Source organism: Ranitomeya imitator, chromosome 4 (assembly GCF_032444005.1).
Source record: "Ranitomeya imitator isolate aRanImi1 chromosome 4, aRanImi1.pri, whole genome shotgun sequence".
In the NCBI taxonomy this organism is placed as follows: Eukaryota; Metazoa; Chordata; class Amphibia; order Anura; family Dendrobatidae; genus Ranitomeya; species Ranitomeya imitator.
Window position 1 is genome coordinate 453,538,949 of NC_091285.1, and position 24,549 is coordinate 453,563,497.

A 24,549-nucleotide genomic window follows, 5' to 3' on the forward strand; every position below is an offset into this window, starting at 1 on the left:
TTGAATTTGCTCCGAGAAGCTGATCCTGCTGGCAATAAATTCATATTCAGGGGCTTTTGATATTTTATTGTTTGATTGTCACTTTACTGCCACCAGAAGTCTCTACATTGTGTGATAAATCCATCCCCCCCAAAACGGAATTATTTGCGCTCATACCTATTTCCAGTTCTTTGCGTAGGGGATAAACGCCCCACCCATGGCCGGTTAGCTCAGTTGGTTAGAGCGTGGTGCTAATAACGCCAAGGTCGCGGGTTCGATCCCCGTACGGGCCAAGCACAGCTTTTTAGAGGTCCCGTGCACTCGTTTCATCCCAGGTAGGTCGATGCTGAAGCTTGTTTCTTTTTACTCCGCGTTTTGTTGATAGTGCTTTCTGTGTAGAATTGCATGCCTAACTGATTTGCAGAAGTAGTTGTCCCTATGGTGTGGTGGTGTTATTTGAAGCCTGTAGCAAGCAGATAGTATAGTTGCAGCGTATTTTGCTGTTGACCTTTGCGCCATTGCAATGGATCTCTGTGTTAAGCTTGGTGCTGTGTTTATGTGCTGATGGTGTCTCTGGTGCTGTATTCATGTACTGATGATGGGTCTTGTGTTGAACTCATATGCTGATGTAGTCATATGCTGATGGAAGTGCTGTTTCCGCAGCCAGGCACTGACGGCGGTTCTGGTGATGTATCAATGTAGCTGTGGCAATCTTTAACTTACTAGACTTGATATTAGGTCATGCTAGGGTCAGTATGCTGTCCTGAAAATACAGCTGTCTGAATGAGGCCATTATTGGTCTGCCGAGCAAAAGTTTGACAAAAGCTCCCAGACACTATAGACAGCTTTGCCATCATTAGGGCGGCTGCTCTCTCTCCCAAAAATTGCAGTTTTCTTCACAGTCTCGCCTCCCTTGTCTGAAAGTGCCAAAACGAAAAAGGAGCCTGGCCAACAGGGGTTCATCTGATCATTCACATACCGCGTGTGCACTTTCTCGGAGTGCGATGCCAGAGGTGACGGCACAGCCAATCCTCGTTAGTATAGTGGTAAGTATCCCCGCCTGTCACGTGGGAGACCGGGGTTCGATTCCCCGACCGGGAAGCCTCTCTTATATTCTTGAATTTGCTCCGAGAAGCTGATCCTGCTGGCAATAAATTCATATTCAGGGGCTTTTGATATTTTATTGTTTGATTGTCACTTTACTGCCACCAGAAGTCTCTACATTGTGTGATAAATCCATCCCCCCCAAAACGGAATTATTTGCGCTCATACCTATTTCCAGTTCTTTGCGTAGGGGATAAACGCCCCACCCATGGCCGGTTAGCTCAGTTGGTTAGAGCGTGGTGCTAATAACGCCAAGGTCGCTGGTTCGATCCCCGTACGGGCCAAGCACAGCTTTTTAGAGGTCCCGTGCACTCGTTTCATCCCAGGTAGGTCGATGCTGAAGCTTGTTTCTTTTTACTCCGCGTTTTGTTCATAGTGCTTTCTGTGTAGAATTGCATGCCTAACTGATTTGCAGAAGTAGTTGTCCCTATGGTGTGGTGGTGTTATTTGAAGCCTGTAGCAAGCAGATAGTATAGTTGCAGCGTATTTTGCTGTTGACCTTTGCGCCATTGCAATGGATCTCTGTGTTAAGCTTGGTGCTGTGTTTATGTGCTGATGGTGTCTCTGGTGCTGTATTCATGTACTGATGATGGGTCTTGTGTTGAACTCATATGCTGATGTAGTCATATGCTGATGGAAGTGCTGTTTCCGCAGCCAGGCACTGACGGCGGTTCTGGTGATGTATCAATGTAGCTGTGGCAATCTTTAACTTACTAGACTTGATATTAGGTCATGCTAGGGTCAGTATGCTGTCCTGAAAATACAGCTGTCTGAATGAGGCCATTATTGGTCTGCCGAGCAAAAGTTTGACAAAAGCTCCCAGACACTATAGACAGCTTTGCCATCATTAGGGCGGCTGCTCTCTCTCCCAAAAATTGCAGTTTTCTTCACAGTCTCGCCTCCCTTGTCTGAAAGTGCCAAAACGAAAAAGGAGCCTGGCCAACAGGGGTTCATCTGATCATTCACATACCGCGTGTGCACTTTCTCGGAGTGCGATGCCAGAGGTGACGGCACAGCCAATCCTCGTTAGTATAGTGGTAAGTATCCCCGCCTGTCACGCGGGAGACCGGGGTTCGATTCCCCGACGGGGAGGCCTCTCTTATATTCTTGAATTTGCTCCGAGAAGCTGATCCTGCTGGCAATAAATTCATATTCAGGGGCTTTTGATATTTTATTGTTTGATTGTCACTTTACTGCCACCAGAAGTCTCTACATTGTGTGATAAATCCATCCCCCCCCAAAACGGAATTATTTGCGCTCATACCTATTTCCAGTTCTTTGCGTAGGGGATAAACGCCCCACCCATGGCCGGTTAGCTCAGTTGGTTAGAGCGTGGTGCTAATAACGCCAAGGTCGCGGGTTCGATCCCCGTACGGGCCAAGCACAGCTTTTTAGAGGTCCCGTGCACTCGTTTCATCCCAGGTAGGTCGATGCTGAAGCTTGTTTCTTTTTACTCCGCGTTTTGTTCATAGTGCTTTCTGTGTAGAATTGCATGCCTAACTGATTTGCAGAAGTAGTTGTCCCTATGGTGTGGTGGTGTTATTTGAAGCCTGTAGCAAGCAGATAGTATAGTTGCAGCGTATTTTGCTGTTGACCTTTGCGCCATTGCAATGGATCTCTGTGTTAAGCTTGGTGCTGTGTTTATGTGCTGATGGTGTCTCTGGTGCTGTATTCATGTACTGATGATGGGTCTTGTGTTGAACTCATATGCTGATGTAGTCATATGCTGATGGAAGTGCTGTTTCCGCAGCCAGGCACTGACGGCGGTTCTGGTGATGTATCAATGTAGCTGTGGCAATCTTTAACTTACTAGACTTGATATTAGGTCATGCTAGGGTCAGTATGCTGTCCTGAAAATACAGCTGTCTGAATGAGGCCATTATTGGTCTGCCGAGCAAAAGTTTGACAAAAGCTCCCAGACACTATAGACAGCTTTGCCATCATTAGGGCGGCTGCTCTCTCTCCCAAAAATTGCAGTTTTCTTCACAGTCTCGCCTCCCTTGTCTGAAAGTGCCAAAACGAAAAAGGAGCCTGGCCAACAGGGGTTCATCTGATCATTCACATACCGCGTGTGCACTTTCTCGGAGTGCGATGCCAGAGGTGACGGCACAGCCAATCCTCGTTAGTATAGTGGTAAGTATCCCCGCCTGTCACGCGGGAGACCGGGGTTCGATTCCCCGACGGGGAGGCCTCTCTTATATTCTTGAATTTGCTCCGAGAAGCTGATCCTGCTGGCAATAAATTCATATTCAGGGGCTTTTGATATTTTATTGTTTGATTGTCACTTTACTGCCACCAGAAGTCTCTACATTGTGTGATAAATCCATCCCCCCCCAAAACGGAATTATTTGCGCTCATACCTATTTCCAGTTCTTTGCGTAGGGGATAAACGCCCCACCCATGGCCGGTTAGCTCAGTTGGTTAGAGCGTGGTGCTAATAACGCCAAGGTCGCGGGTTCGATCCCCGTACGGGCCAAGCACAGCTTTTTAGAGGTCCCGTGCACTCGTTTCATCCCAGGTAGGTCGATGCTGAAGCTTGTTTCTTTTTACTCCGCGTTTTGTTCATAGTGCTTTCTGTGTAGAATTGCATGCCTAACTGATTTGCAGAAGTAGTTGTCCCTATGGTGTGGTGGTGTTATTTGAAGCCTGTAGCAAGCAGATAGTATAGTTGCAGCGTATTTTGCTGTTGACCTTTGCGCCATTGCAATGGATCTCTGTGTTAAGCTTGGTGCTGTGTTTATGTGCTGATGGTGTCTCTGGTGCTGTATTCAAGTACTGATGATGGGTCTTGTGTTGAACTCATATGCTGATGTAGTCATATGCTGATGGAAGTGCTGTTTCCGCAGCCAGGCACTGACGGCGGTTCTGGTGATGTATCAATGTAGCTGTGGCAATCTTTAACTTACTAGACTTGATATTAGGTCATGCTAGGGTCAGTATGCTGTCCTGAAAATACAGCTGTCTGAATGAGGCCATTATTGGTCTGCCGAGCAAAAGTTTGACAAAAGCTCCCAGACACTATAGACAGCTTTGCCATCATTAGGGCGGCTGCTCTCTCTCCCAAAAATTGCAGTTTTCTTCACAGTCTCGCCTCCCTTGTCTGAAAGTGCCAAAACGAAAAAGGAGCCTGGCCAACAGGGGTTCATCTGATCATTCACATACCGCGTGTGCACTTTCTCGGAGTGCGATGCCAGAGGTGACGGCACAGCCAATCCTCGTTAGTATAGTGGTAAGTATCCCCGCCTGTCACGCGGGAGACCGGGGTTCGATTCCCCGACGGGGAGGCCTCTCTTATATTCTTGAATTTGCTCCGAGAAGCTGATCCTGCTGGCAATAAATTCATATTCAGGGGCTTTTGATATTTTATTGTTTGATTGTCACTTTACTGCCACCAGAAGTCTCTACATTGTGTGATAAATCCATCCCCCCCCAAAACGGAATTATTTGCGCTCATACCTATTTCCAGTTCTTTGCGTAGGGGATAAACGCCCCACCCATGGCCGGTTAGCTCAGTTGGTTAGAGCGTGGTACTAATAACGCCAAGGTCGCGGGTTAGATCCCCGTACGGGCCAAGCACAGCTTTTTAGAGGTCCCGTGCACTCGTTTCATCCCAGGTAGGTCGATGCTGAAGCTTGTTTCTTTTTACTCCGCGTTTTGTTCATAGTGCTTTCTGTGTAGAATTGCATGCCTAACTGATTTGCAGAAGTAGTTGTCCCTATGGTGTGGTGGTGTTATTTGAAGCCTGTAGCAAGCAGATAGTATAGTTGCAGCGTATTTTGCTGTTGACCTTTGCGCCATTGCAATGGATCTCTGTGTTAAGCTTGGTGCTGTGTTTATGTGCTGATGGTGTCTCTGGTGCTGTATTCATGTACTGATGATGGGTCTTGTGTTGAACTCATATGCTGATGTAGTCATATGCTGATGGAAGTGCTGTTTCCGCAGCCAGGCACTGACGGCGGTTCTGGTGATGTATCAATGTAGCTGTGGCAATCTTTAACTTACTAGACTTGATATTAGGTCATGCTAGGGTCAGTATGCTGTCCTGAAAATACAGCTGTCTGAATGAGGCCATTATTGGTCTGCCGAGCAAAAGTTTGACAAAAGCTCCCAGACACTATAGACAGCTTTGCCATCATTAGGGCGGCTGCTCTCTCTCCCAAAAATTGCAGTTTTCTTCACAGTCTCGCCTCCCTTGTCTGAAAGTGCCAAAACGAAAAAGGAGCCTGGCCAACAGGGGTTCATCTGATCATTCACATACCGCGTGTGCACTTTCTCGGAGTGCGATGCCAGAGGTGACGGCACAGCCAATCCTCGTTAGTATAGTGGTAAGTATCCCCGCCTGTCACGCGGGAGACCGGGGTTCGATTCCCCGACGGGGAGGCCTCTCTTATATTCTTGAATTTGCTCCGAGAAGCTGATCCTGCTGGCAATAAATTCATATTCAGGGGCTTTTGATATTTTATTGTTTGATTGTCACTTTACTGCCACCAGAAGTCTCTACATTGTGTGATAAATCCAATCCCCCCCCAAAACGGAATTATTTGCGCTCATACCTATTTCCAGTTCTTTGCGTAGGGGATAAACGCCCCACCCATGGCCGGTTAGCTCAGTTGGTTAGAGCGTGGTGCTAATAACGCCAAGGTCGCGGGTTCGATCCCCGTACGGGCCAAGCACAGCTTTTTAGAGGTCCCGTGCACTCGTTTCATCCCAGGTAGGTCGATGCTGAAGCTTGTTTCTTTTTACTCCGCGTTTTGTTCATAGTGCTTTCTGTGTAGAATTGCATGCCTAACTGATTTGCAGAAGTAGTTGTCCCTATGGTGTGGTGGTGTTATTTGAAGCCTGTAGCAAGCAGATAGTATAGTTGCAGCGTATTTTGCTGTTGACCTTTGCGCCATTGCAATGGATCTCTGTGTTAAGCTTGGTGCTGTGTTTATGTGCTGATGGTGTCTCTGGTGCTGTATTCATGTACTGATGATGGGTCTTGTGTTGAACTCATATGCTGATGTAGTCATATGCTGATGGAAGTGCTGTTTCCGCAGCCAGGCACTGACGGCGGTTCTGGTGATGTATCAATGTAGCTGTGGCAATCTTTAACTTACTAGACTTGATATTAGGTCATGCTAGGGTCAGTATGCTGTCCTGAAAATACAGCTGTCTGAATGAGGCCATTATTGGTCTGCCGAGCAAAAGTTTGACAAAAGCTCCCAGACACTATAGACAGCTTTGCCATCATTAGGGCGGCTGCTCTCTCTCCCAAAAATTGCAGTTTTCTTCACAGTCTCGCCTCCCTTGTCTGAAAGTGCCAAAACGAAAAAGGAGCCTGGCCAACAGGGGTTCATCTGATCATTCACATACCGCGTGTGCACTTTCTCGGAGTGCGATGCCAGAGGTGACGGCACAGCCAATCCTCGTTAGTATAGTGGTAAGTATCCCCGCCTGTCACGCGGGAGACCGGGGTTCGATTCCCCGACGGGGAGGCCTCTCTTATATTCTTGAATTTGCTCCGAGAAGCTGATCCTGCTGGCAATAAATTCATATTCAGGGGCTTTTGATATTTTATTGTTTGATTGTCACTTTACTGCCACCAGAAGTCTCTACATTGTGTGATAAATCCATCCCCCCCCAAAACGGAATTATTTGCGCTCATACCTATTTCCAGTTCTTTGCGTAGGGGATAAACGCCCCACCCATGTCCGGTTAGCTCAGTTGGTTAGAGCGTGGTGCTAATAACGCCAAGGTCGCGGGTTCGATCCCCGTACGGGCCAAGCACAGCTTTTTAGAGGTCCCGTGCACTCGTTTCATCCCAGGTAGGTCGATGCTGAAGCTTGTTTCTTTTTACTCCGCGTTTTGTTCATAGTGCTTTCTGTGTAGAATTGCATGCCTAACTGATTTGCAGAAGTAGTTGTCCCTATGGTGTGGTGGTGTTATTTGAAGCCTGTAGCAAGCAGATAGTATAGTTGCAGCGTATTTTGCTGTTGACCTTTGCGCCATTGCAATGGATCTCTGTGTTAAGCTTGGTGCTGTGTTTATGTGCTGATGGTGTCTCTGGTGCTGTATTCATGTACTGATGATGGGTCTTGTGTTGAACTCATATGCTGATGTAGTCATATGCTGATGGAAGTGCTGTTTCCGCAGCCAGGCACTGACGGCGGTTCTGGTGATGTATCAATGTAGCTGTGGCAATCTTTAACTTACTAGACTTGATATTAGGTCATGCTAGGGTCAGTATGCCGTCCTGAAAATACAGCTGTCTGAATGAGGCCATTATTGGTCTGCCGAGCAAAAGTTTGACAAAAGCTCCCAGACACTATAGACAGCTTTGCCATCATTAGGGCGGCTGCTCTCTCTCCCAAAAATTGCAGTTTTCTTCACAGTCTCGCCTCCCTTGTCTGAAAGTGCCAAAACGAAAAAGGAGCCTGGCCAACAGGGGTTCATCTGATCATTCACATACCGCGTGTGCACTTTCTCGGAGTGCGATGCCAGAGGTGACGGCACAGCCAATCCTCGTTAGTATAGTGGTAAGTATCCCCGCCTGTCACGCGGGAGACCGGGGTTCGATTCCCCGACGGGGAGGCCTCTCTTATATTCTTGAATTTGCTCCGAGAAGCTGATCCTGCTGGCAATAAATTCATATTCAGGGGCTTTTGATATTTTATTGTTTGATTGTCACTTTACTGCCACCAGAAGTCTCTACATTGTGTGATAAATCCATCCCCCCCCAAAACGGAATTATTTGCGCTCATACCTATTTCCAGTTCTTTGCGTAGGGGATAAACGCCCCACCCATGGCCGGTTAGCTCAGTTGGTTAGAGCGTGGTGCTAATAACGCCAAGGTCGCGGGTTCGATCCCCATACGGGCCAAGCACAGCTTTTTAGAGGTCCCGTGCACTCGTTTCATCCCAGGTAGGTCGATGCTGAAGCTTGTTTCTTTTTACTCCGCGTTTTGTTCATAGTGCTTTCTGTGTAGAATTGCATGCCTAACTGATTTGCAGAAGTAGTTGTCCCTATGGTGTGGTGGTGTTATTTGAAGCCTGTAGCAAGCAGATAGTATAGTTGCAGCGTATTTTGCTGTTGACCTTTGCGCCATTGCAATGGATCTCTGTGTTAAGCTTGGTGCTGTGTTTATGTGCTGATGGTGTCTCTGGTGCTGTATTCATGTACTGATGATGGGTCTTGTGTTGAACTCATATGCTGATGTAGTCATATGCTGATGGAAGTGCTGTTTCCGCAGCCAGGCACTGACGGCGGTTCTGGTGATGTATCAATGTAGCTGTGGCAATCTTTAACTTACTAGACTTGATATTAGGTCATGCTAGGGTCAGTATGCCGTCCTGAAAATACAGCTGTCTGAATGAGGCCATTATTGGTCTGCCGAGCAAAAGTTTGACAAAAGCTCCCAGACACTATAGACAGCTTTGCCATCATTAGGGCGGCTGCTCTCTCTCCCAAAAATTGCAGTTTTCTTCACAGTCTCGCCTCCCTTGTCTGAAAGTGCCAAAACGAAAAAGGAGCCTGGCCAACAGGGGTTCATCTGATCATTCACATACCGCGTGTGCACTTTCTCGGAGTGCGATGCCAGAGGTGACGGCACAGCCAATCCTCGTTAGTATAGTGGTAAGTATCCCCGCCTGTCACGCGGGAGACCGGGGTTCGATTCCCCGACGGGGAGGCCTCTCTTATATTCTTGAATTTGCTCCGAGAAGCTGATCCTGCTGGCAATAAATTCATATTGAGGGGCTTTTGATATTTTATTGTTTGATTGTCACTTTACTGCCACCAGAAGTCTCTACATTGTGTGATAAATCCATCCCCCCCCAAAACGGAATTATTTGCGCTCATACCTATTTCCAGTTCTTTGCGTAGGGGATAAACGCCCCACCCATGGCCGGTTAGCTCAGTTGGTTAGAGCGTGGTGCTAATAACGCCAAGGTCGCGGGTTCGATCCCCGTACGGGCCAAGCACAGCTTTTTAGAGGTCCCGTGCACTCGTTTCATCCCAGGTAGGTCGATGCTGAAGCTTGTTTCTTTTTACTCCGCGTTTTGTTCATAGTGCTTTCTGTGTAGAATTGCATGCCTAACTGATTTGCAGAAGTAGTTGTCCCTATGGTGTGGTGGTGTTATTTGAAGCCTGTAGCAAGCAGATAGTATAGTTGCAGCGTATTTTGCTGTTGACCTTTGCGCCATTGCAATGGATCTCTGTGTTAAGCTTGGTGCTGTGTTTATGTGCTGATGGTGTCTCTGGTGCTGTATTCATGTACTGATGATGGGTCTTGTGTTGAACTCATATGCTGATGTAGTCATATGCTGATGGAAGTGCTGTTTCCGCAGCCAGGCACTGACGGCGGTTCTGGTGATGTATCAATGTAGCTGTGGCAATCTTTAACTTACTAGACTTGATATTAGGTCATGCTAGGGTCAGTATGCTGTCCTGAAAATACAGCTGTCTGAATGAGGCCATTATTGGTCTGCCGAGCAAAAGTTTGACAAAAGCTCCCAGACACTATAGACAGCTTTGCCATCATTAGGGCGGCTGCTCTCTCTCCCAAAAATTGCAGTTTTCTTCACAGTCTCGCCTCCCTTGTCTGAAAGTGCCAAAACGAAAAAGGAGCCTGGCCAACAGGGGTTCATCTGATCATTCACATACCGCGTGTGCACTTTCTCGGAGTGCGATGCCAGAGGTGACGGCACAGCCAATCCTCGTTAGTATAGTGGTAAGTATCCCCGCCTGTCACGCGGGAGACCGGGGTTCGATTCCCCGACGGGGAGGCCTCTCTTATATTCTTGAATTTGCTCCGAGAAGCTGATCCTGCTGGCAATAAATTCATATTCAGGGGCTTTTGATATTTTATTGTTTGATTGTCACTTTACTGCCACCAGAAGTCTCTACATTGTGTGATAAATCCATCCCCCCCCAAAACGGAATTATTTGCGCTCATACCTATTTCCAGTTCTTTGCGTAGGGGATAAACGCCCCACCCATGGCCGGTTAGCTCAGTTGGTTAGAGCGTGGTGCTAATAACGCCAAGGTCGCGGGTTCGATCCCCGTACGGGCCAAGCACAGCTTTTTAGAGGTCCCGTGCACTCGTTTCATCCCAGGTAGGTCGATGCTGAAGCTTGTTTCTTTTTACTCCGCGTTTTGTTCATAGTGCTTTCTGTGTAGAATTGCATGCCTAACTGATTTGCAGAAGTAGTTGTCCCTATGGTGTGGTGGTGTTATTTGAAGCCTGTAGCAAGCAGATAGTATAGTTGCAGCGTATTTTGCTGTTGACCTTTGCGCCATTGCAATGGATCTCTGTGTTAAGCTTGGTGCTGTGTTTATGTGCTGATGGTGTCTCTGGTGCTGTATTCATGTACTGATGATGGGTCTTGTGTTGAACTCATATGCTGATGTAGTCATATGCTGATGGAAGTGCTGTTTCCGCAGCCAGGCACTGACGGCGGTTCTGGTGATGTATCAATGTAGCTGTGGCAATCTTTAACTTACTAGACTTGATATTAGGTCATGCTAGGGTCAGTATGCTGTCCTGAAAATACAGCTGTCTGAATGAGGCCATTATTGGTCTGCCGAGCAAAAGTTTGACAAAAGCTCCCAGACACTATAGACAGCTTTGCCATCATTAGGGCGGCTGCTCTCTCTCCCAAAAATTGCAGTTTTCTTCACAGTCTCGCCTCCCTTGTCTGAAAGTGCCAAAACGAAAAAGGAGCCTGGCCAACAGGGGTTCATCTGATCATGTAGCAAGCAGATAGTATAGTTGCAGCGTATTTTGCTGTTGACCTTTGCGCCATTGCAATGGATCTCTGTGTTAAGCTTGGTGCTGTGTTTATGTGCTGATGGTGTCTCTGGTGCTGTATTCATGTACTGATGATGGGTCTTGTGTTGAACTCATATGCTGATGTAGTCATATGCTGATGGAAGTGCTGTTTCCGCAGCCAGGCACTGACGGCGGTTCTGGTGATGTATCAATGTAGCTGTGGCAATCTTTAACTTACTAGACTTGATATTAGGTCATGCTAGGGTCAGTATGCTGTCCTGAAAATACAGCTGTCTGAATGAGGCCATTATTGGTCTGCCGAGCAAAAGTTTGACAAAAGCTCCCAGACACTATAGACAGCTTTGCCATCATTAGGGCGGCTGCTCTCTCTCCCAAAAATTGCAGTTTTCTTCACAGTCTCGCCTCCCTTGTCTGAAAGTGCCAAAACGAAAAAGGAGCCTGGCCAACAGGGGTTCATCTGATCATTCACATACCGCGTGTGCACTTTCTCGGAGTGCGATGCCAGAGGTGACGGCACAGCCAATCCTCGTTAGTATAGTGGTAAGTATCCCCGCCTGTCACGCGGGAGACCGGGGTTCGATTCCCCGACGGGGAGGCCTCTCTTATATTCTTGAATTTGCTCCGAGAAGCTGATCCTGCTGGCAATAAATTCATATTCAGGGGCTTTTGATATTTTATTGTTTGATTGTCACTTTACTGCCACCAGAAGTCTCTACATTGTGTGATAAATCCATCCCCCCCAAAACGGAATTATTTGCGCTCATACCTATTTCCAGTTCTTTGCGTAGGGGATAAACGCCCCACCCATGGCCGGTTAGCTCAGTTGGTTAGAGCGTGGTGCTAATAACGCCAAGGTCGCGGGTTCGATCCCCGTACGGGCCAAGCACAGCTTTTTAGAGGTCCCGTGCACTCGTTTCATCCCAGGTAGGTCGATGCTGAAGCTTGTTTCTTTTTACTCCGCGTTTTGTTCATAGTGCTTTCTGTGTAGAATTGCATGCCTAACTGATTTGCAGAAGTAGTTGTCCCTATGGTGTGGTGGTGTTATTTGAAACCTGTAGCAAGCAGATAGTATAGTTGCAGCGTATTTTGCTGTTGACCTTTGCGCCATTGCAATGGATCTCTGTGTTAAGCTTGGTGCTGTGTTTATGTGCTGATGGTGTCTCTGGTGCTGTATTCATGTACTGATGATGGGTCTTGTGTTGAACTCATATGCTGATGTAGTCATATGCTGATGGAAGTGCTGTTTCCGCAGCCAGGCACTGACGGCGGTTCTGGTGATGTATCAATGTAGCTGTGGCAATCTTTAACTTACTAGACTTGATATTAGGTCATGCTAGGGTCAGTATGCTGTCCTGAAAATACAGCTGTCTGAATGAGGCCATTATTGGTCTGCCGAGCAAAAGTTTGACAAAAGCTCCCAGACACTATAGACAGCTTTGCCATCATTAGGGCGGCTGCTCTCTCTCCCAAAAATTGCAGTTTTCTTCACAGTCTCGCCTCCCTTGTCTGAAAGTGCCAAAACGAAAAAGGAGCCTGGCCAACAGGGGTTCATCTGATCATTCACATACCGCGTGTGCACTTTCTCGGAGTGCGATGCCAGAGGTGACGGCACAGCCAATCCTCGTTAGTATAGTGGTAAGTATCCCCGCCTGTCACGCGGGAGACCGGGGTTCGATTCCCCGACGGGGAGGCCTCTCTTATATTCTTGAATTTGCTCCGAGAAGCTGATCCTGCTGGCAATAAATTCATATTCAGGGGCTTTTGATATTTTATTGTTTGATTGTCACTTTACTGCCACCAGAAGTCTCTACATTGTGTGATAAATCCATCCCCCCCCAAAACGGAATTATTTGCGCTCATACCTATTTCCAGTTCTTTGCGTAGGGGATAAACGCCCCACCCATGGCCGGTTAGCTCAGTTGGTTAGAGCGTGGTGCTAATAACGCCAAGGTCGCGGGTTCGATCCCCGTACGGGCCAAGCACAGCTTTTTAGAGGTCCCGTGCACTCGTTTCATCCCAGGTAGGTCGATGCTGAAGCTTGTTTCTTTTTACTCCGCGTTTTGTTCATAGTGCTTTCTGTGTAGAATTGCATGCCTAACTGATTTGCAGAAGTAGTTGTCCCTATGGTGTGGTGGTGTTATTTGAAGCCTGTAGCAAGCAGATAGTATAGTTGCAGCGTATTTTTCTGTTGACCTTTGCGCCATTGCAATGGATCTCTGTGTTAAGCTTGGTGCTGTGTTTATGTGCTGATGGTGTCTCTGGTGCTGTATTCATGTACTGATGATGGGTCTTGTGTTGAACTCATATGCTGATGTAGTCATATGCTGATGGAAGTGCTGTTTCCGCAGCCAGGCACTGACGGCGGTTCTGGTGATGTATCAATGTAGCTGTGGCAATCTTTAACTTACTAGACTTGATATTAGGTCATGCTAGGGTCAGTATGCTGTCCTGAAAATACAGCTGTCTGAATGAGGCCATTATTGGTCTGCCGAGCAAAAGTTTGACAAAAGCTCCCAGACACTATAGACAGCTTTGCCATCATTAGGGCGGCTGCTCTCTCTCCCAAAAATTGCAGTTTTCTTCACAGTCTCGCCTCCCTTGTCTGAAAGTGCCAAAACGAAAAAGGAGCCTGGCCAACAGGGGTTCATCTGATCATTCACATACCGCGTGTGCACTTTCTCGGAGTGCGATGCCAGAGGTGACGGCACAGCCAATCCTCGTTAGTATAGTGGTAAGTATCCCCGCCTGTCACGCGGGAGACCGGGGTTCGATTCCCCGACGGGGAGGCCTCTCTTATATTCTTGAATTTGCTCCGAGAAGCTGATCCTGCTGGCAATAAATTCATATTCAGGGGCTTTTGATATTTTATTGTTTGATTGTCACTTTACTGCCACCAGAAGTCTCTACATTGTGTGATAAATCCATCCCCCCCCAAAACGGAATTATTTGCGCTCATACCTATTTCCAGTTCTTTGCGTAGGGGATAAACGCCCCACCCATGGCCGGTTAGCTCAGTTGGTTAGAGCGTGGTGCTAATAACGCCAAGGTCGCGGGTTCGATCCCCGTACGGGCCAAGCACAGCTTTTTAGAGGTCCCGTGCACTCGTTTCATCCCAGGTAGGTCGATGCTGAAGCTTGTTTCTTTTTACTCCGCGTTTTGTTCATAGTGCTTTCTGTGTAGAATTGCATGCCTAACTGATTTGCAGAAGTAGTTGTCCCTATGGTGTGGTGGTGTTATTTGAAGCCTGTAGCAAGCAGTTAGTATAGTTGCAGCGTATTTTGCTGTTGACCTTTGCGCCATTGCAATGGATCTCTGTGTTAAGCTTGGTGCTGTGTTTATGTGCTGATGGTGTCTCTGGTGCTGTATTCATGTACTGATGATGGGTCTTGTGTTGAACTCATATGCTGATGTAGTCATATGCTGATGGAAGTGCTGTTTCCGCAGCCAGGCACTGACGGCGGTTCTGGTGATGTATCAATGTAGCTGTGGCAATCTTTAACTTACTAGACTTGATATTAGGTCATGCTAGGGTCAGTATGCCGTCCTGAAAATACAGCTGTCTGAATGAGGCCATTATTGGTCTGCCGAGCAAAAGTTTGACAAAAGCTCCCAGACACTATAGACAGCTTTGCCATCATTAGGGCGGCTGCTCTCTCTCCCAAAAATTGCAGTTTTCTTCACAGTCTCGCCTCCCTTGTCTGAAAGTGCCAAAACGAAAAAGGAGCCTGGCCAACAGGGGTTCATCTGATCATTCACATACCGCGTGTGCACTTTCTCGGAGTGCGATGCCAGAGGTGACGGCACAGCCAATCCTCGTTAGTATAGTGGTAAGTATCCCCGCCTGTCACGCGGGAGACCGGGGTTCGATTCCCCGACGGGGAGGCCTCTCTTATATTCTTGAATTTGCTCCGAGAAGCTGATCCTGCTGGCAATAAATTCATATTCAGGGGCTTTTGATATTTTATTGTTTGATTGTCACTTTACTGCCACCAGAAGTCTCTACATTGTGTGATAAATCCATCTCCCCCCAAAACGGAATTATTTGCGCTCATACCTATTTCCAGTTCTTTGCGTAGGGGATAAACGCCCCACCCATGGCCGGTTAGCTCAGTTGGTTAGAGCGTGGTGCTAATAACGCCAAGGTCACGGGTTCGATCCCCGTACGGGCCAAGCACAGCTTTTTAGAGGTCCCGTGCACTCGTTTCATCCCAGGTAGGTCGATGCTGAAGCTTGTTTCTTTTTACTCCGCGTTTTGTTCATAGTGCTTTCTGTGTAGAATTGCATGCCTAACTGATTTGCAGAAGTAGTTGTCCCTATGGTGTGGTGGTGTTATTTGAAGCCTGTAGCAAGCAGATAGTATAGTTGCAGCGTATTTTGCTGTTGACCTTTGCGCCATTGCAATGGATCTCTGTGTTAAGCTTGGTGCTGTGTTTATGTGCTGATGGTGTCTCTGGTGCTGTATTCATGTACTGATGATGGGTCTTGTGTTGAACTCATATGCTGATGTAGTCATATGCTGATGGAAGTGCTGTTTCCGCAGCCAGGCACTGACGGCGGTTCTGGTGATGTATCAATGTAGCTGTGGCAATCTTTAACTTACTAGACTTGATATTAGGTCATGCTAGGGTCAGTATGCTGTCCTGAAAATACAGCTGTCTGAATGAGGCCATTATTGGTCTGCCGAGCAAAAGTTTGACAAAAGCTCCCAGACACTATAGACAGCTTTGCCATCATTAGGGCGGCTGCTCTCTCTCCCAAAAATTGCAGTTTTCTTCACAGTCTCGCCTCCCTTGTCTGAAAGTGCCAAAACGAAAAAGGAGCCTGGCCAACAGGGGTTCATCTGATCATTCACATACCGCGTGTGCACTTTCTCGGAGTGCGATGCCAGAGGTGACGGCACAGCCAATCCTCGTTAGTATAGTGGTAAGTATCCCCGCCTGTCACGCGGGAGACCGGGGTTCGATTCCCCGACGGGGAGGCCTCTCTTATATTCTTGAATTTGCTCCGAGAAGCTGATCCTGCTGGCAATAAATTCATATTCAGGGGCTTTTGATATTTTATTGTTTGATTGTCACTTTACTGCCACCAGAAGTCTCTACATTGTGTGATAAATCCATCCCCCCCCAAAACGGAATTATTTGCGCTCATACCTATTTCCAGTTCTTTGCGTAGGGGATAAACGCCCCACCCATGGCCGGTTAGCTCAGTTGGTTAGAGCGTGGTGCTAATAACGCCAAGGTCGCGGGTTCGATCCCCGTACGGGCCAAGCACAGCTTTTTAGAGGTCCCGTGCACTCGTTTCATCCCAGGTAGGTCGATGCTGAAGCTTGTTTCTTTTTACTCCGCGTTTTGTTCATAGTGCTTTCTGTGTAGAATTGCATGCCTAACTGATTTGCAGAAGTAGTTGTCCCTATGGTGTGGTGGTGTTATTTGAAGCCTGTAGCAAGCAGATAGTATAGTTGCAGCGTATTTTGCTGTTGACCTTTGCGCCATTGCAATGGATCTCTGTGTTAAGCTTGGTGCTGTGTTTATGTGCTGATGGTGTCTCTGGTGCTGTATTCATGTACTGATGATGGGTCTTGTGTTGAACTCATATGCTGATGTAGTCATATGCTGATGGAAGTGCTGTTTCCGCAGCCAGGCACTGACGGCGGTTCTGGTGATGTATCAATGTAGCTGTGGCAATCTTTAACTTACTAGACTTGATATTAGGTCATGCTAGGGTCAGTATGCTGTCCTGAAAATACAGCTGTCTGAATGAGGCCATTATTGGTCTGCCGAGCAAAAGTTTGACAAAAGCTCCCAGACACTATAGACAGCTTTGCCATCATTAGGGCGGCTGCTCTCTCTCCCAAAAATTGCAGTTTTCTTCACAGTCTCGCCTCCCTTGTCTGAAAGTGCCAAAACGAAAAAGGAGCCTGGCCAACAGGGGTTCATCTGATCATTCACATACCGCGTGTGCACTTTCTCGGAGTGCGATGCCAGAGGTTAGAGCGTGGTGCTAATAACGCCAAGGTCGCGGGTTCGATCCCCGTACGGGCCAAGCACAGCTTTTTAGAGGTCCCGTGCACTCGTTTCATCCCAGGTAGGTCGATGCTGAAGCTTGTTTCTTTTTACTCCGCGTTTTGTTCATAGTGCTTTCTGTGTAGAATTGCATGCCTAACTGATTTGCAGAAGTAGTTGTCCCTATGGTGTGGTGGTGTTATTTGAAGCCTGTAGCAAGCAGATAGTATAGTTGCAGCGTATTTTGCTGTTGACCTTTGCGCCATTGCAATGGATCTCTGTGTTAAGCTTGGTGCTGTGTTTATGTGCTGATGGTGTCTCTGGTGCTGTATTCATGTACTGATGATGGGTCTTGTGTTGAACTCATATGCTGATGTAGTCATATGCTGATGGAAGTGCTGTTTCCGCAGCCAGGCACTGACGGCGGTTCTGGTGATGTATCAATGTAGCTGTGGCAATCTTTAACTTACTAGACTTGATATTAGGTCATGCTAGGGTCAGTATGCCGTCCTGAAAATACAGCTGTCTGAATGAGGCCATTATTGGTCTGCCGAGCAAAAGTTTGACAAAAGCTCCCAGACACTATAGACAGCTTTGCCATCATTAGGGCGGCTGCTCTCTCTCCCAAAAATTGCAGTTTTCTTCACAGTCTCGCCTCCCTTGTCTGAAAGTGCCAAAACGAAAAAGGAGCCTGGCCAACAGGGGTTCATCTGATCATTCACATACCGCGTGTGCACTTTCTCGGAGTGCGATGCCAGAGGTGACGGCACAGCCAATCCTCGTTAGTATAGTGGTAAGTATCCCCGCCTGTCACGCGGGAGACCGGGGTTCGATTCCCCGACGGGGAGGCCTCTCTTATATTCTTGAATTTGCTCCGAGAAGCTGATCCTGCTGGCAATAAATTCATATTCAGGGGCTTTTGATATTTTATTGTTTGATTGTCACTTTACTGCCACCAGAAGTCTCTACATTGTGTGATAAATCCATCCCCCCCCAAAACGGAATTATTTGCGCTCATACCTATTTCCAGTTCTTTGCGTAGGGGATAAACGCCCCACCCATGGCCGGTTAGCTCAGTTGGTTAGAGCGTGGTGCTAATAACGCCAAGGTCGCGGGTTCGATCCCCGTACGGGCCAAGCACAGCTTTTTAGAGGTCCCGTGCACTCGTTTCATCCCAGGTAGGTCGATGCTGAAGCTTGTTTCTTTTTACTCCGCGTTTTGTTCATAGTGCTTTCTGTGTAGAATTGCATGCCTAACTGATTTGCAGAAGTAGTTGTCCCTATGGTGTGGTGGTGTTATTTGAAGCCTGTAGCAAGCAGATAGTATAGTTGCAGCGTATTTTGCTGTTGACCTTTGCGCCATTGCAATGGATCTCTGTGTTAAGCTTGGTGCTGTGTTTATGTGCTGATGGTGTCTCTGGTGCTGTATTCATGTACTGATGATGGGTCTTGTGTTGAACTCATATGCTGATGTAGTCATATGCTGATGGAAGTGCTGTTTCCGCAGCCAGGCACTGACGGCGGTTCTGGTGATGTATCAATGTAGCTGTGGCAATCTTTAACTTACTAGACTTGATATTAGGTCATGCTAGGGTCAGTATGCTGTCCTGAAAATACAGCTGTCTGAATGAGGCCATTATTGGTCTGCCGAGCAAAAGTTTGACAAAAGCTCCCAGACACTATAGACAGCTTTGCCCATCATTAGGGCGGCTGCTCTCTCTCCCAAAAATTGCAGTTTTCTTCACAGTCTCGCCTCCCTTGTCTGAAAGTGCCAAAACGAAAAAGAAGCCTGGCCAACAGGGGTTCATCTGATCATTCACATACCGCGTGTGCACTTTCTCGGAGTGCGATGCCAGAGGTGACGGCACAGCCAATCCTCGTTAGTATAGTGGTAAGTATCCCCGCCTGTCACGCGGGAGACCGGGGTTCGATTCCCCGACGGGGAGGCCTCTCTTATATTCTTGAATTTGCTCCGAGAAGCTGATCCTGCTGGCAATAAATTCATATTCAGGGGCTTTTGATATTTTATTGTTTGATTGTCACTTTACTGCCACCAGAAGTCTCTACATTGTGTGATAAATCCATCCCCCCCCAAAACGGAATTATTTGCGCTCATACCTATTTCCAGTTCTTTGCGTAGGGGATAAACGCCCCACCCATGGCCGGTTAGCTCAGTTGGTTAGAGCGTGGTGCTAATAACGCCAAGGTCGCGGGTTCGATCCCCGTACGGGCCAAGCACAGCTTTTCAGAGGTCCCGTGCACTCGTTTCATCCCAGGTAGGTCGATGCTGAAGCTTGTTTCTTTTTACTCCGCGTTTTGTTCATAGTGCTTTCTGTGTAGAATTGCATGCCTAACTGATTTGCAGAAGTAGTTGTCCCTATGGTGTGGTGGTGTTATTTGAAGCCTGTAGCAAGCAGATAGTATAGTTGCAGCGTATTTTGCTGTTGACCTTTGCGCCATTGCAATGGATCTCTGTGTTAAGCTTGGTGCTGTGTTTATGTGCTGATGGTGTCTCTGGTGCTGTATTCATGTACTGATGATGGGTCTTGTGTAGTGTTGAGCGATACCGTCCGATACTTGAAAGTATCGGTATCGGATAGTATCGGCCGATACCCGAAAAATATCGGATATCGCCGATACCGATATCCGATACCAATACAAGTCAATGGGACATCAAGTATCGGAATGTATCCTCATGGATCCCAGGGTCTGAAGGAGAGGAAACTCTCCTTCAGGCCCTGGGATCCATATTAAAGTGTAAAATAAAGAATTAAAATAAAAAATATTGTTATATTCACCTCTCCGGCGGCCCCTGGACATCAGCGGGAGGATCCGGCGTCCGGCACGGCTTCTTTCTTCAAAATGCGCGCCTTCAGGACCTGTGGAATGACGTCCCGGCTTCTGATTGGTCGCGTGCCGCCCATGTGACCGCCACGCGACCAATCAGAAGCCGCGACGTCATTCCTCAGGTCCTAGAAGGCGCTCATTCTAGGACTTTAGCTGAGGAATGACGTCGCGGCTTCTGATTGGTCGCGTGGCGGTCACATGGGCGGCACGCGACCAATCAGAAGCCGGGACGTCATTCCACAGGTCCTGAAGGCGCGCATTTTGAAGAAAGAAGCCGTGCCGGACGCCGGATCCTCCCGCTGATGTCCAGGGGCCGCCGGAGAGGTGAATATAACAATATTTTTTATTTTAATTCTTTATTTTACACTTCCGATACCGATACCCGATATCACAAAAATATCGTATCTCGGTATCGGAATTCCGATACCGCAAGTATCGGCCGATACCCGATACTTGCGGTATCGGAATGCTCAACACTAGTCTTGTGTTGAACTCATATGCTGATGTAGTCATATGCTGATGGAAGTGCTGTTTCCGCAGCCAGGCACTGACGGCGGTTCTGGTGATGTATCAATGTAGCTGTGGCAATCTTTAACTTACTAGACTTGATATTAGGTCATGCTAGGGTCAGTATGCCGTCCTGAAAATACAGCTGTCTGAATGAGGCCATTATTGGTCTGCCGAGCAAAAGTTTGACAAAAGCTCCCAGACACTATAGACAGCTTTGCCATCATTAGGGCGGCTGCTCTCTCTCCCAAAAATTGCAGTTTTCTTCACAGTCTCGCCTCCCTTGTCTGAAAGTGCCAAAACGAAAAAGGAGCCTGGCCAACAGGGGTTCATCTGATCATTCACATACCGCGTGTGCACTTTCTCGGAGTGCGATGCCAGAGGTGACGGCACAGCCAATCCTCGTTAGTATAGTGGTAAGTATCCCCGCCTGTCACGCGGGAGACCGGGGTTCGATTCCCCGACGGGGAGGCCTCTCTTATATTCTTGAATTTGCTCCGAGAAGCTGATCCTGCTGGCAATAAATTCATATTCAGGGGCTTTTGATATTTTATTGTTTGATTGTCACTTTACTGCCACCAGAAGTCTCTACATTGTGTGATAAATCCATCCCCCCCCAAAACGGAATTATTTGCGCTCATACCTATTTCCAGTTCTTTGCGTAGGGGATAAACGCCCCACCCATGGCCGGTTAGCTCAGTTGGTTAGAGCGTGGTGCTAATAACGCCAAGGTCGCGGGTTCGATCCCCGTACGGGCCAAGCACAGCTTTTTAGAGGTCCCGTGCACTCGTTTCATCCCAGGTAGGTCGATGCTGAAGCTTGTTTCTTTTTACTCCGCGTTTTGTTCATAGTGCTTTCTGTGTAGAATTGCATGCCTAACTGATTTGCAGAAGTAGTTGTCCCTATGGTGTGGTGGTGTTATTTGAAGCCTGTAGCAAGCAGATAGTATAGTTGCAGCGTATTTTGCTGTTGACCTTTGCGCCATTGCAATGGATCTCTGTGTTAAGCTTGGTGCTGTGTTTATGTGCTGATGGTGTCTCTGGTGCTGTATTCATGTACTGATGATGGGTCTTGTGTTGAACTCATATGCTGATGTAGTCATATGCTGATGGAAGTGCTGTTTCCGCAGCCAGGCACTGACGGCGGTTCTGGTGATGTATCAATGTAGCTGTGGCAATCTTTAACTTACTAGACTTGATATTAGGTCATGCTAGGGTCAGTATGCCGTCCTGAAAATACAGCTGTCTGAATGAGGCCATTATTGGTCTGCCGAGCAAAAGTTTGACAAAAGCTCCCAGACACTATAGACAGCTTTGCCATCATTAGGGCGGCTGCTCTCTCTCCCAAAAATTGCAGTTTTCTTCACAGTCTCGCCTCCCTTGTCTGAAAGTGCCAAAACGAAAAAGGAGCCTGGCCAACAGGGGTTCATCTGATCATTCACATACCGCGTGTGCACTTTCTCGGAGTGCGATGCCAGAGGTGACGGCACAGCCAATCCTCGTTAGTATAGTGGTAAGTATCCCCGCCTGTCACGCGGGAGACCGGGGTTCGATTCCCCGACGGGGAGGCCTCTCTTATATTCTTGAATTTGCTCCGAGAAGCTGATCCTGCTGGCAATAAATTCATATTCAGGGGCTTTTGATATTTTATTGTTTGATTGTCACTTTACTGCCACCAGAAGTCTCTACATTGTGTGATAAATCCATCCCCCCCCAAAACGGAATTATTTGCGCTCATACCTATTTCCAGTTCTTTGCGTAGGGGATAAACGCCCCACCCATGGCCGGTTAGCTCAGTTGGTTAGAGCGTGGTGCTAATAACGCCAAGGTCGCGGGTTCGATCCCCGTACGGGCCAAGCACAGCTTTTTAGAGGTCCCGTGCACTCGTTTCATCCCAGGTAGGTCGATGCTGAAGCTTGTTTCTTTTTACTCCGCGTTTTGTTCATAGTGCTTTCTGTGTAGAATTGCATGCCTAACTGATTTGCAGAAGTAGTTGTCCCTATGGTGTGGTGGTGTTATTTGAAGCCTGTAGCAAGCAGATAGTATAGTTGCAGCGTATTTTGCTGTTGACCTTTGCGCCATTGCAATGGATCTCTGTGTTAAGCTTGGTGCTGTGTTTATGTGCTGATGGTGTCTCTGGTGCTGTATTCATGTACTGATGATGGGTCTTGTGTTGAACTCATATGCTGATGTAGTCATATGCTGATGGAAGTGCTGTTTCCGCAGCCAGGCACTGACGGCGGTTCTGGTGATGTATCAATGTAGCTGTGGCAATCTTTAACTTACTAGACTTGATATTAGGTCATGCTAGGGTCAGTATGCCGTCCTGAAAATACAGCTGTCTGAATGAGGCCATTATTGGTCTGCCGAGCAAAAGTTTGACAAAAGCTCCCAGACACTATAGACAGCTTTGCCATCATTAGGGCGGCTGCTCTCTCTCCCAAAAATTGCAGTTTTCTTCACAGTCTCGCCTCCCTTGTCTGAAAGTGCCAAAACGAAAAAGGAGCCTGGCCAACAGGGGTTCATCTGATCATTCACATACCGCGTGTGCACTTTCTCGGAGTGCGATGCCAGAGGTGACGGCACAGCCAATCCTCGTTAGTATAGTGGTAAGTATCCCCGCCTGTCACGCGGGAGACCGGGGTTCGATTCCCCGACGGGGAGGCCTCTCTTATATTCTTGAATTTGCTCCGAGAAGCTGATCCTGCTGGCAATAAATTCATATTCAGGGGCTTTTGATATTTTATTGTTTGATTGTCACTTTACTGCCACCAGAAGTCTCTACATTGTGTGATAAATCCATCCCCCCCCAAAACGGAATTATTTGCGCTCATACCTATTTCCAGTTCTTTGCGTAGGGGATAAACGCCCCACCCATGGCCGGTTAGCTCAGTTGGTTAGAGCGTGGTGCTAATAACGCCAAGGTCGCGGGTTCGATCCCCGTACGGGCCAAGCACAGCTTTTTAGAGGTCCCGTGCACTCGTTTCATCCCAGGTAGGTCGATGCTGAAGCTTGTTTCTTTTTACTCCGCGTTTTGTTCATAGTGCTTTCTGTGTAGAATTGCATGCCTAACTGATTTGCAGAAGTAGTTGTCCCTATGGTGTGGTGGTGTTATTTGAAGCCTGTAGCAAGCAGATAGTATAGTTGCAGCGTATTTTGCTGTTGACCTTTGCGCCATTGCAATGGATCTCTGTGTTAAGCTTGGTGCTGTGTTTATGTGCTGATGGTGTCTCTGGTGCTGTATTCATGTACTGATGATGGGTCTTGTGTTGAACTCATATGCTGATGTAGTCATATGCTGATGGAAGTGCTGTTTCCGCAGCCAGGCACTGACGGCGGTTCTGGTGATGTATCAATGTAGCTGTGGCAATCTTTAACTTACTAGACTTGATATTAGGTCATGCTAGGGTCAGTATGCTGTCCTGAAAATACAGCTGTCTGAATGAGGCCATTATTGGTCTGCCGAGCAAAAGTTTGACAAAAGCTCCCAGACACTATAGACAGCTTTGCCATCATTAGGGCGGCTGCTCTCTCTCCCAAAAATTGCAGTTTTCTTCACAGTCTCGCCTCCCTTGTCTGAAAGTGCCAAAACGAAAAAGGAGCCTGGCCAACAGGGGTTCATCTGATCATTCACATACCGCGTGTGCACTTTCTCGGAGTGCGATGCCAGAGGTGACGGCACAGCCAATCCTCGTTAGTATAGTGGTAAGTATCCCCGCCTGTCACGCGGGAGACCGGGGTTCGATTCCCCGACGGGGAGGCCTCTCTTATATTCTTGAATTTGCTCCGAGAAGCTGATCCTGCTGGCAATAAATTCATATTCAGGGGCTTTTGATATTTTATTGTTTGATTGTCACTTTACTGCCACCAGAAGTCTCTACATTGTGTGATAAATCCATCCCCCCCAAAACGGAATTATTTGCGCTCATACCTATTTCCAGTTCTTTGCGTAGGGGATAAACGCCCCACCCATGGCCGGTTAGCTCAGTTGGTTAGAGCGTGGTGCTAATAACGCCAAGGTCGCGGGTTCGATCCCCGTACGGGCCAAGCACAGCTTTTTAGAGGTCCCGTGCACTCGTTTCATCCCAGGTAGGTCGATGCTGAAGCTTGTTTCTTTTTACTCCGCGTTTTGTTCATAGTGCTTTCTGTGTAGAATTGCATGCCTAACTGATTTGCAGAAGTAGTTGTCCCTATGGTGTGGTGGTGTTATTTGAAGCCTGTAGCAAGCAGATAGTATAGTTGCAGCGTATTTTGCTGTTGACCTTTGCGCCATTGCAATGGATCTCTGTGTTAAGCTTGGTGCTGTGTTTATGTGCTGATGGTGTCTCTGGTGCTGTATT

The 24,549-nt window shown here is 47.6% G+C and overlaps 1 non-coding gene across 1 annotated transcript; it reads left to right on the plus strand.

Moving 5' to 3' along the window:
• The first annotated feature begins 14,951 nt into the window (after positions 1 to 14,951).
• Positions 14,952 to 15,025, plus strand: TRNAI-AAU (transfer RNA isoleucine (anticodon AAU)). The gene has a single exon. It is a non-coding gene; the product is annotated as a tRNA-Ile (tRNA).
• The last annotated feature ends 9,524 nt before the right edge of the window (positions 15,026 to 24,549 follow it).